This window comes from Nylanderia fulva, unplaced genomic scaffold (genome assembly GCF_048542155.1).
Source record: "Nylanderia fulva isolate GAGA-0341 unplaced genomic scaffold, ASM4854215v1 Scaffold1249, whole genome shotgun sequence".
In the NCBI taxonomy this organism is placed as follows: Eukaryota; Metazoa; Arthropoda; class Insecta; order Hymenoptera; family Formicidae; genus Nylanderia; species Nylanderia fulva.
In genome coordinates, this window is record NW_028189463.1 from 9936 (window position 1) to 22160 (window position 12225).

The following is a 12225-nucleotide window of genomic DNA, read 5'->3' on the forward strand; positions in this document are numbered from 1 at the left end:
GATCCGTTATAATAAGACACTTCCACAAGATATTGGCAAAGAGATTGGCAAGCCCTCGACATCTTCGACAGGCGCCAAAAGGGGTTCCGGCCGGTGGACGGGTATGTGAGAACGTCCCAGAGAACGTTAAGGGAGTCATAGTTACTCCCGCCGTTTACCCGCGCTTGCTTGAATTTCTTCACGTTGACATTCAGAGCACTGGGCAGAAATGACATTGCGTCAACACCCGCGAGGGCCATCGCAATGCTTTGTTTTAATTAGACAGTCGGATTCCCCTAGTCCGTGCCAGTTCTGAGCTGAGCGTTGAATGGCGGCCGAAGAGGACGACCACGACGGCTCGCGCCGCCACGGAAGCCTCGCAGCAAGGAAGATCCGCGGGAGGCCAAGGCACGGGACCGAGCTCGGATCCCGGGACCGGCGCGAGAACGCCGACCGTTCACCTCGCCCAGGCCCGGCACGTCAGCCAGACCCGCTTCCTGACCAAGCCCGACACGCCCCGCTCCTCAGAGCCAATCCTTATTCCGAAGTTACGGATCCAATTTGCCGACTTCCCTTACCTACATTATTCTATCGACTAGAGGCTCTTTACCTTGGAGACCTGCTGCGGATATGGGTACGAACCGGCGCGACCACCTCCACGTGGCCCTCTCCTGGATTTTCAAGGTCCGAGGGAAGATCCGGACACCGCCGCAACTGCGGTGCTCTTCGCGTTCCAAACCCTATCTCCTGCTAGAGGTTTCCAGGGAACTCGAACGCTTATACAGAAAAGAAAACTCTTCCCGGATCTCCCGACGGCGTCTCCAGGTCATTTTGGGGTTACCCCGACGAACACTCTTACGAGGGCCCCGAATTGTATGCGGTTCCGCTGCCGGGTTCCGGAATAGGAACCGGATTCCCTTTCGCCCGACGGGCGTGTGTCTTTCGTATAATATTTATTATTATTTCTCGACAACTCGAGTATATTGTACGCCGTCATTGACATAGGATTTCTCCTAGGGCTTAGGATCGACTGACTCGTGTGCAACGGCTGTTCACACGAAACCCTTCTCCACGTCAGTCCTCCAGGGCCTCGCTGGAGTATTTGCTACTACCACCAAGATCTGCACCGACGGCGGCTCCAGGCAGGCTCGCGCCCAGACCCTTCTGCGCTCACCGTCGCGACCCTCCTACTCGTCAGGGCTTCGTGACGACGCGAGAGAAGACTAACGCCCGCTCCCGGTTGCCGCCCCACTTGCCGCTGACGGCAGAGTATAGGCTCGACGCTTCAGCGCCATCCATTTTCAGGGCTAGTTGCTTCGGCAGGTGAGTTGTTACACACTCCTTAGCGGATTCCGACTTCCATGGCCACCGTCCTGCTGTCTTAAGCAACCAACGCCTTTCATGGTGTCCCATGAGCGTCGAGTTGGGCGCCTTAACTCTGCGTTTGGTTCATCCCACAGCGCCAGTTCTGCTTACCAAAAATGGCCCACTTGGCACTCTGATCCGAAGATGCTCGTGGCTTCATAATTCAAGAAAGCCAGAGATCTCACCCATTTAAGTTTGAGAATAGGTTGAGGTCGTTTCGGCCCCAAGGCCTCTAATCATTCGCTTTACCAGATGAGACTCGCGCGCGTTCCGTGCGGAACGGCCGAGTGCCAGCTATCCTGAGGGAAACTTCGGAGGGAACCAGCTACTAGATGGTTCGATTAGTCTTTCGCCCCTATACCCAGTTCCGACGATCGATTTGCACGTCAGAATCGCTACGGACCTCCATCAGGGTTTCCCCTGACTTCGTCCTGACCAGGCATAGTTCACCATCTTTTCGGGTCCCAACGTGTACGCTCTGGGTGCGCCTCTTCTCGCGATGAGAACGAGACGCCCCGGGAGTGCGAGGCCGCATCGCGACGCGGCCCATCCTCCCTAGGTCGACGGCCAGGGCCGACCTTCACTTTCATTACGCCTTTAGGTCTCGCGACAAGTCCCAATGACTCGCGTACATGTTAGACTCCTTGGTCCGGTTTCAAGACGGGTCCTAAGAGTACCCAAAGCAGTAGCGTCGCCGACCGGTATCGGTCTCCCGCGAGACCGCGGGAGACGTTCGCAGGCCTGTCGAAGGTGTACCGTACTGTAACCAACAGCGGCCAGGACCGGGGACGGCGCGAAGTCCGTAACCTCCGAGTACCGTGGGCGCGCGCTTGCGACGGTCTCGACGCACCGTGAATAGTGCGGCCTGATACCTTGCGCGTACCGCCGAGCAGCCGGCCGGGCGACCGAGGGTTGTGTCGCGTGCCGTTTTACCGGCGACGCGACAGGACACCGCACCCGGGCCGTAGACCGACACCCAGCGGGTCGCGACGTTCTACTTGGGGTAGAAGTGCACGACGACGAGCGCCGGACATCGGCGCACGGTAGCGTGCCCGCGCGCGAGCCGCAAGGACTCCGCGGGACATCGCCGACCGACGCGAAGCCAGCGCCGCTGACGATGAATCTCCCCGTTCGATCTTTTGGGTTTCTTAGGTTTACCCCCTAACGGTTTCACGTACTCTTGAACCTCTCTTCAAAGTTCTTTTCAACTTTCCCTCACGGTACTTGTTCGCTATCGGTCTCGTGGTCGTATTTAGCCTTAGATGGAGTTTTACCACCCCACTTAGAGCTGCACTCTCAAGCAACCCGACTCTAAGGAGAGATCCTCCCGAGGCGCGCACGGTCGCTACGGGCCTGGCACCCTCTACGGGTAAGTGGCCCCATTCAAGATGGACTTGGACGCGACGCGGCAACCTCGGGATAAGCGGATCCTCCCAAACACACATTTCCCTGCGGCGGAACCGCGGGATTCGGTGCTGGGCTCTTTCCTGTTCGCTCGCCGCTACTAAGGAAATCCTGGTTCGTTTCTTTTCCTCCGCTTAATAATATGCTTAAATTCAGCGGGTAATCTCGCCTGGCTCGAGGCGTCGCTAGTGAGCTTTCGTAGCCGTTGCCTCCTCCGCGTCGACTCATCGTCGTCTCTCCTCTATAATATATATTATAAGAGGGAGAGAGAGAGAAGCGTCGAAACGAGAGAGCAGCAGCGGCAGCAACGAAATACGCGAGAAGGCAAATCGCCGGGGCGCCTAACCGCACACACACTCGTTGGTGCGTAATGGAGACGATATATCGCGGGGTTCGAGATTCTCGGCTCTCCCCTTTATCTTTTATCTTACAGAAATTCGGGCGGAATCGATTCGACGAGTACACGACGCGGCGCGCCGGTCCCCTTTTTTCGCTTTACGAAAATTTCGTGGACTCGATGACACGCGGTCGGCTCGCGATTTCAAAACCCCTAGTCTCCGTAAGAGAGGTAAAGGATTACAATGCTCTCTCCGCCGGACGACGACGCGCCGTATATTTCTCCGTAATACCGTTATGGGTGTGCGGGGCAAGGGCGCCTCGGCATAAGACGCGCGAGCGCTATCGTACCGAGAGACGCGGCACAGAGTGCGAGAGCAGTCCGGTCAGTCTGTGTGATGTACGGAGAGGAGAGACGGTGAGGACAAAGCGCTACCTACTTTCGGGAGACAACGACGCACGCGCCGCTCTAGCGAAAGCGGTGCCATTCACCGTCCTGACACCTTTTTTTGGCCGTTTGTTGCTCCCTTCGCGCGCGCTCTTACTCTCATCCCATTTTCCTCGGCTCTCGCGTACACACACGACTTGGATCACACAAACACGCTTCCCCCTCTTAATTCGCGAGCATTCTCTGGGCGCGCGTTCGCCAAGGCGTTTTACACGCTTGTGCGCTTCTCTCCTCCTCATTATTATTATTTTCGGTGTGTCATTTCAGAACGACGCCAGGATTTGCACCGCGGCCGGTCGGCGCGGCACAGACACCTCGGGCGAACGTCCAACGATTGCTCGTACGCCCATTGTAGCGTTGCACAGGGCACAGGCGACGCGCGCGCCATTCTCTGGTCGCCCCGCGTCGTGGAAGTGCGCGCTTTTCGGACGTAAGCAGTTTAGGGGTACTAAAACGACCCTCAGCCAGGCGTGGTCCGGGAATTGTATCCGTGGACCGCAATGTGCGTTCGAAATGTCGATGTTCATGTGTCCTGCAGTTCACAAGTTGACGCGCAATTAGCTGCGTTCTTCATCGACCCACGAGCTTCTCGTTCAACCATCGTGGTCTCTCTCTCTATCTGACGAGAAAAGAGAGAATTCGTGGTGGCTCTTCTATCAGCCTGTCCGCGCGCGTCCTCGGACGCGCGCGGACCGCGCTCCCGCCAGGGAAGGCTAACGGCACAAAAAAGAGTTGTGTGTTGGTGCTCGTTCGGAGCGTCTCTCCCGCACGGGAGAGCCGGGGCGGAAGCTCTTTGAAGAACCGTCGGACGCGCACAGTTTGACAGATTGGTCGAATATCATCGATCCCTTCTCTGTGTTATATATATATATTATAATAATATATGGGGGTCCTCTCGCTGGCACTCGCGGTCTCACCTCCGTGTTTTCTCGGCAACGCTTGACCGCTGCCCCCGCGACACGGGAGGGCGCGCGTCGACGAACGTCGTGAGTGCCTGCACACACGCGTAGCGCGGGCAAGGTCCACCGGTTCGCGCGCAACGACCGAATCGACGCTCTGTTTGTGTGTGTGGCACGAGATGGCACCCACACGAGCGTGAGTCGCGAAGCGTCTCGTCCGAATCGTCGGCGAACACCGCCGGGCGCGCGCTCTGCTTTTGCCGACTACTTTCGGTCATAGAGGCGCGACGGCGTCCCGTCGTTTTATATCAAAACACAACAACAATTCGTCAACTTCCGTTTATTTTCTTTTTTCTCTGAGAGCGCCTTTTCCGCGGCGTCCATACAGCCGCCGACTGCTTCGAGCGCCCGTCTCTCCCAAAGAGAGGACTCTCGAACGCAAGGCAGACCATTCCGGAACGTTAATGATCCCTTCCCGCAGTTCCCTACGGAAACCTGTTTACGTTACGACTTTTACTTCCTCTAAATGATCAAGTTTGGTCATCTTCGCGGCACACGGCATGCCGAGACATTGCCGGCTCACCAGTCCGAAGACCTCACTAAGCATTCATCGGTAGTAGCGACGGGCGGTGTGTACCAAGGGCATGGACGTAATCAACGCGAGCTTATGACTCGCGCTTACTGGGATGTTCTTCGTTTCATGGGGAACCATTGCAAGCCCCAATCCCTAGCACGAAGGAGTTCAGCGTTACCCGGGCCTTTCGGCCGGGGAACACACGCTGATTCCTGTCATGTAGCGCGCGTTGCGGACCCAGAACATCTAAGGGCAATCACCGATCTGTTATTGCTCATCTCGTGCGGCTAGAAGACGCCTGTACCCTCTAAGAAGATTTGTTTTGTACGTTGGTAGTAAAAACCGCCAGCCGAAGCCGGGGGCCTTTCGCGATACCATAAGGTACGCTAAGTTAGCAATGCTAGAGTCTCGTTCGTTATCGGAATAACCAGACAAATCGCTCCACCAACTAAGACGGCCTGCAAACTCACCACCCCCCGAATCAAGAAAGAGCTATCAATCGTGTCAATCCGTCCTGGTGGTCCTGGGCCTGGTGTTTTCCCGTGTTGAGTCAATAAGCCGCAGGCTCCCTCCTGTGGTTGCCCTTCCTCAATTCCTTTTAAGTTTCAGCTTTGCAACCAACTTCCCCCGTAACCCACAAGCTTTGGTTCCCGGAAGCTGCCCGCCGAGTCATCGGAGTGAACTTCGGCGGATCGCTAAGCTGGCATCGTTTATGGTTAGAACTAGGGCGGTATCTGATCGCCTCGAACCTCCTAACTTTCGTTCTTGATTAATGAATGAGGGATAGAATGAGAGCGTTGCGGAAGTGAGTGATATAGCGTGTATGAGAGTAAATTGGTCGAGACTCCGTACAATTCCTGGTTACGGATACGAACACATGTCAAAGAGTGCGAGTGATAAAATACTGGAATTGTGAGACTATGAGGAACAGATGATGACACAAATGTTTGGCAAAAATAAAGAGAATACAGGGGAAACTGGATGAGTTATTGCATCGAGCGAGTCGGGATTAATGCTACGGCGGGAAGTGGAAATGAGCTATGCGAGCGTGAGTGCGAAAAATGTTGTAATGAAGCGTGATTGAAAAGGTACACGAAGGTGAATGTGAAAAACAAGTGAAAACGAAAGAGAAGAGTTAATGCGGTAAATAGTGAAGCGGATGATGCAAGTGTCGATGTGACAAGTGAGGAAGTAACGGAGAGAATGATGAAGCATGTGGGCAAGTTCACTGAATGTGCGTGTAAAGCGGTTGAGGAAAGTGAGGAATGTAGGTTAGCGATTGAGAAGATGAGCGAGATGAGTTGAAAAGACATAATAGAGTGTGGCAGTGTTTAAGAATGCTGGCCTCAATGGTTGAGCCTGCCTCGCCAGATAGGCCCAAAGATCATCTGTTACGATGTGCTGAATGATATGCGAGTGAAGTGTTAATTAGGAAATGTAATGAGGAGGAGCTTGAAAGGGCGAGTGGATAGAGATATTTATGAAACTTGTGCGTGTTTTGATTGGAATGCGAAGAAAGATGCAACCTGGCTGAAAGTTATCTTAGAATGTTTCCGAGTGCAATAATAAATTTGCTCTGTAGTGACGACAGGTGTTTCTGCATTGGAAGGCCTTTAAGTGAAAGAAGTTTTTCAGTGTGCTGAGCGTGGCACCAAGTGCTTCGCATTTGGGCACATTGATTGCGGCAATGCACCGAAAAGGAACTGTGCCAAAATGTGGATGGTAAGACAACATGATTTGTGGGGAAAGAGATGTAAAAAGGAAAAGTGGTGTGTAGACTGTAAGCTGAAGGGCGCAATGTGATCACTCGGGTTTCTGTCCGAAGTGGTGGCCGAATACGTGAGAGCGTTTAGAGAGAGAGAAAGCGAGAATAACAATGACGAGGAAATGGTGCGTGAATGTGAATGCAAAGTAATAACTGCCAGAGACGTATTCCATTCTGTGTGAGCTGGGTGAGATTATGCGCGCACGTCGAGTCGTGTAGTCACTGCTGCAAGAACCGTGGAAAGGCAATGGACATGTGGTGGGCTTGCCATGGTATGGATGTAATTGGTGTGCGAAAGTGGGACGGTGAAAGCAGCAGTGGTGGTAAATGACTCTTAGGTTAGAGATGTGCGTGAGAGATGTACGAATAGCTTGGAGTGAGTGGTGTTTTAAGGGGGCCTTTGGCGAAATGTATGTGGTGTCCATGTATTGCCAGTATTGGTAAGTGTATCGAGGCCGTACTTGGCGTACATGGACAGAGTATGTGAGACTGCCGGAGAAAGCGTCCTGCTGATAGGTAATGGATGCGGAATGCCGTCTTCCCCTTGTGGTCTATCAAGGGTGGAGGCAGCAGAGAGAGTGAAGCGCGTGGTAGATGTGATTGAGGAATGGATGATTGCGAGCGGGATGAATGTTGTTGAATTAGCCCAGCGAGTTTACTCGTTCAGCGGGCCGAATTAGGAGAGTGACATCGATTGTCACTTTCGTGAACGGCGTGAATGGAGGGTGCCGGTAGGAGTGGGAGTAAGCCGACTGGAGTTGAGTGACCATACGTATTGTTAATACGGATGGTACACAGAGAGAAGGAAATACGATTAGGGCAATCGTAGATGGGTGGTCAAGGACGTAGACTGGGCAAGGATAATATGTGTGATATGCTTAGATAGTGCGTTAGAGGAATGCAAGCTAGCGCATAACGAAGCGGATGCCGCAGAGCTGTGTGAGCGAACTGTTATGCGAGGAGTGTGCACTGCTGCAAGAACCGTATAAAAGGGCTGGACGTGTGGTGGGCTTGCCCCATAGGTATGGTGTGATTGTGTGCAAAAAGTGGGCGGTGAAGCACAGTGGTGGTAAATGACTCTAGGTTAGACGTGATGTGCGTGAGAGAGTGTACGAATAAGCTTGGAGTGAGTGTGTGGTTGAAGGGGGACTTTGGCGAAATGTATGTGGTGTCCTGTATTGCCAGTATGGTAAGTGTATCGAGCCGTACTTGGCGTACATGGACAGAGTATGTGAGACGGGCCGGGAGAAAGCGTCTGCTGATAGGTATGGATGCGAAGCCGTCTCTCCCTTGTGGTATAGCAAGGGTGGAGGCAGCAGAGAGAGTGAAGCGCGTGGTAGATGATTGAGGAATGGATGATTGCGAGCGGGATGAATGTTGTTGGAATGAGCCAAGCGAGTTTTACTTGTTCCGCGGGAGACCGAATGTGGGAGAGTGGACATCGATGTCCACTTTCGTGAACGGCGTGAATGGAGAGGTGCCGGTATGAGTGGGAAAGTAAGCCCGAACTGGGGAGTGATTGACCATAAACGTATTGTTAATACCGGATGGTACACAGAGAGAATGTAGGTACGAATGAGGGCATGCGTAGATGGGAGGTGGCAAGGGAACCCGTGACACTGGGCCGGGAATATATGCTGTGATATGCGAGAGAGTGCGTTAGGGTCAGGATCTCCATAACAAGCGGGTGCGCAGATTTGGGGTGATTTTCAATTTGGCAATTCCTTTACAAAGAAAAAAAAAAAGCCTGTTTGTGCGATCTCAGGGCGGGTCGGTGCGCGAGAGGCCGTCGGTGAATTCTTTAACTGTGGGCTTATTTTGGACGCCCCCAGCGGTGCGGAGGAGAAGACGGACTTGCGTTAGTCGTTTGGGGGAAGCGGCACAGGGTGCGAGGGTGGCCGGGGCCGTTTCGTCAGTTTGAGAGGGATTCACCCCGAAGTTGGCGATGGCGCTGCCACGGATCCAGTTCCTGTGGGGGATAAGCCTTGTTGGGATTCTATAAAACCCGCAGGGTAAAAGGATTTCTAAGGACTGGCATGCGCCGGAGGACCAGTACGCCCCAGGATGGAAGCTGTTTTGCGATTTTCGTGGTTTTCAATTGTGTCCCGGCAGAGACGACCCTCGTCAATCGCCACAAACCCGACGGTGGCACAAACCTTTGGGAAAAGGGGGTATGTCCGATCGGCCCCGGTCCCAGGAAAGGGACCGTCCTCTAAACATAAGATCCGTTTAACAAGGGCACTTCCACAAATATTGGCAAGGTTGGGAGCCTGACATCTTTGACAAACGCCAAAGGGGGGGTTTCCGGCCGGGGGACGGGGTATGTGAGAAAGCCAGCCTTTCATCCGTGCTTTGGGACGCCCGGGGCGGTCTTCTTGAGTTGCGGCGTTATTTTCGAAAGCTTTCGATAATTCGGGCCCCTGTATTAAACGACTCCGTGAGTGGGGGTCCCTGGGAGTTTGAGAGCGTAAGGCGTCTATTCGATGCGCGACGGTTGCAGGGGGTAGCGCTGAGGAAGGTCGGCCATATGATTTGGCGTGGGTGAGAAGGGTGATCCGTTGTGCCCCTGGTTCAAACTGGTCGTAGTAGAGCATAGGAATTTCTCGGAGGACGGGGGTATGGTTGTGTAACCCGGTTACAATGCGTGGGGTACGGACGACATGGTCCGGTCTTACCAGAGTGGTTGCAGAAAAACTTGACACGGCTTTAGACGCCTTTTGCGAAATGGGTCGAGATCAACGGAGAAAGACCCGGAGTGGTCCATGGTGGCGTGGCAGAGAAAAAAAGGTGAAAGGGGGAACCACACCTTTTTACCGTGGGGGGAGCATGTACCGCAAAAAATCCTGGTCGAGTTTGGGTACGGGCTGCGAAACAAGGTGTAGGGAAAAGCAAGCGATCCACCCCTTTGCTAAACCTGAAAAACTAAAGAGGGAACCCTTTAAACCGCAACAGCGGTGAGGTTGTTGCGTGACTGCCTTCCACGGTTTATCACCGTGGACGGGGGACGGTCTCGGCCCCCAAACCTCAAGGGGAAGAAATACGTAGCACCGCGGTGCGACGATGCTGCGTTTTCCCCATGATGTTTTGTGGATACCGCATTGGCCCAAAAGAGTGGCGGGTTTGGGAAAGCCTTATTGAGAACGTTGATCCCAATTTGAAAAAAAACCGACTGCAGCGGGTTTTGGGCGGAGTACTCTACCCCAGCATGCGCAGCTGCCGAAACCAGTAGTGGTAGGCAGTTGTCTGGGGTGAAAACCCTGCGAGGCGGGGTCACGATGACTCGACCCCTGAGCTCGACAGCGTGTGTAGCACCAGGCTGCGCTGTCGAGGCCCTTTGGAAATCCCGGGGCAACGGCATCTCGCGACGACGGGACCTGGCGTCCATTAAGGGGGCCTCGTAGCTAGGAACGCCGCATTGGGCCAGGTGATTGTATCTTGCCCCCCAGCCCCAGAACTTTGTTCAGGGGAAAGGGTGGTGCGCTTTTTTCTCAGTATAGCCTCAGTGGCCGGAAAAAAAATGGGTCGGCTCGTGTCATTACCGCCCACCCAGCCCTATCGATCACAATGCGCAACGCGATTGGATCTTTGGCAGAAAACTAAAACCCCACTCGGAAGGCTCTTGTGCGTTTTCCCTGATGGTTCGAGACTCCATTGGGGAACCTTGTCTCCAGGGTACTGGTTTAAAGAAAAAACTCCCGGCAAGGTGCCTCAGCCCCCAGCCGGGGCCCCTGAGTTGTTTCCTCAAAAGACCTCTGGCCTTTTCGGGTAAAAAAGATAGAAATTTGGTTGTATGGGGAGCACGTACTTTGTGGACACCCAAGACCCCGCATGTTCCGGAACCTCGCCAAACAGTAAAAGTGTCCATTTTCCCTCAGGTGTCCACTTCGCCTGGGGGGGCCTTTATAGGGGTTTTGCGACGGCCCAGCTGGACCCCGTCGGGGTCCTCCGCACCTCTCGCGCTCTCACTCAACGAGACTACGAGCCCCCCGGGCCATCCGAAACCCGGGGACTTCTCATTCAAATTCCTCCAAATTAACTGCTGTGGGGGGGAAAACGGTTTGCAACCGAGACCCCCCCAAAAAACCCCGGTTTTTCTTAGCCCCACAATCCCTACCGTAGGGGCGGGCCGAAGCCCTTAGGGGCATTCGGTACACCTCTTAGTCGACACCCCCGGTTTTAAACTTTCAAAGTAGGGTTTTTCCGGGAGAAACCAAAAGGAGGTGGAGGTAAAATTTGGGATGGGGCGAAGGCCCTACTAGAGGGACTCGTTGGGCATCACAAACCAACCCCCTCTCTAAGCCCCATCGCAGCGTGTTGCTTTGGGACCGAGAAGTTATTTATCCCAAAAACCCTTTTTGTTTTCTTTATTTCGATTGGTCCGGATGTCCTTTTTTTTAAGTATAAAATTTTCTTTGAGCTTAAAACTTTTTCCCCGTTACTAAAATTTAAGAGTGGATTTTTTTCTTGGCCCCTTATTTAAAATTTTTTTGTTGTTAGGTTTTTCTTTCAAAAAGCCCCGTTCTTTCATCCACCCCCACCACTCCCTTTTCCCTCTTTTTGCCTTTTTGCTTTTCCCTCAGCCTTTTATTTGTATTTCAGTTCCTTTATAACCTCCTTTTTTTCACTATTCGTTCTCGCATTTCGTTTTTTTTATGGGTTTTTAATTGTACTACTTTGTGCGTGTTTGACCCCCTTTTCTTTTTTTTTTACAGCACCGTAGAGCCCGGGTTTCTGCCGTAACTTTGGGCATGGGAGAGTCCTTTAGGCCTAAATCAGAACGTTGGTAAGAGTTTTCCCTTTTTCTTTTCAAAATACATTATTGTCATTTTCTATATGCCCCTTTGGAAATGTTTTTTTGGAAAATTTTGTTATTTTTTTGTTATCATTTAAAAAGAATTCTCGAGGTTCCCTTTTTCTCCATCATCTCCTTTTCATTTCTCCGGCCTGTTCTAATCTTTTTATCCATCCTTTCCCTTTTTAGAAACATCACCCTTGTGTTCCCTTTATGCGTCTCTTCAGTGCTTTTTTTGGGGAACCCGAAAAAGGGGGGGTGACTACTTACAGATCCCCTTGCGCAAAACAATTCTCTTTTTCTCTCCTTTCGGCGTTCAGAGTTTCGGTTTCTTTCGTGCCCGCTTTGCGTTACCAAAATATCAGCCAAGTTTTTTGGGGTTTTTTTTTGAGTTTGTCTTTCAGTATATCCCGAGTATGGCAGGAAAAAAAATGTCCACTCAGCAGGCCCCCTCACCGGGTAAGCGACTTAATTTCCCCAAGGGCGCCCCGGGGCCCCCCGGGGGATCCGTTGCGGTTTTGCGCAAATTTTAAATCCCCCCGGGGCCTGCGCCCCAGACACGATGCCTCCATCCCGGGGTTGAAAGGGGTCGGGGCCCCGGGTTTGGGCATGCCCTATCTGTCGAACCGTCCTCCTGGGGAAAGTAAAGGAAAAATGTCCGTG

General features: G+C 53.0%; 2 pseudogenes; both read right to left on the minus strand.

Moving 5' to 3' along the window:
- Window positions 1–572: 572 nt before the first annotated feature.
- LOC146724592 (large subunit ribosomal RNA) lies at window positions 573–2908 on the minus strand (annotated as a pseudogene).
- Window positions 2909–3986: 1078 nt separating this feature from the next.
- On the minus strand, window positions 3987–4118 carry LOC146724593 (5.8S ribosomal RNA; annotated as a pseudogene).
- Between the last annotated feature and the right edge of the window lie 8107 nt (window positions 4119–12225).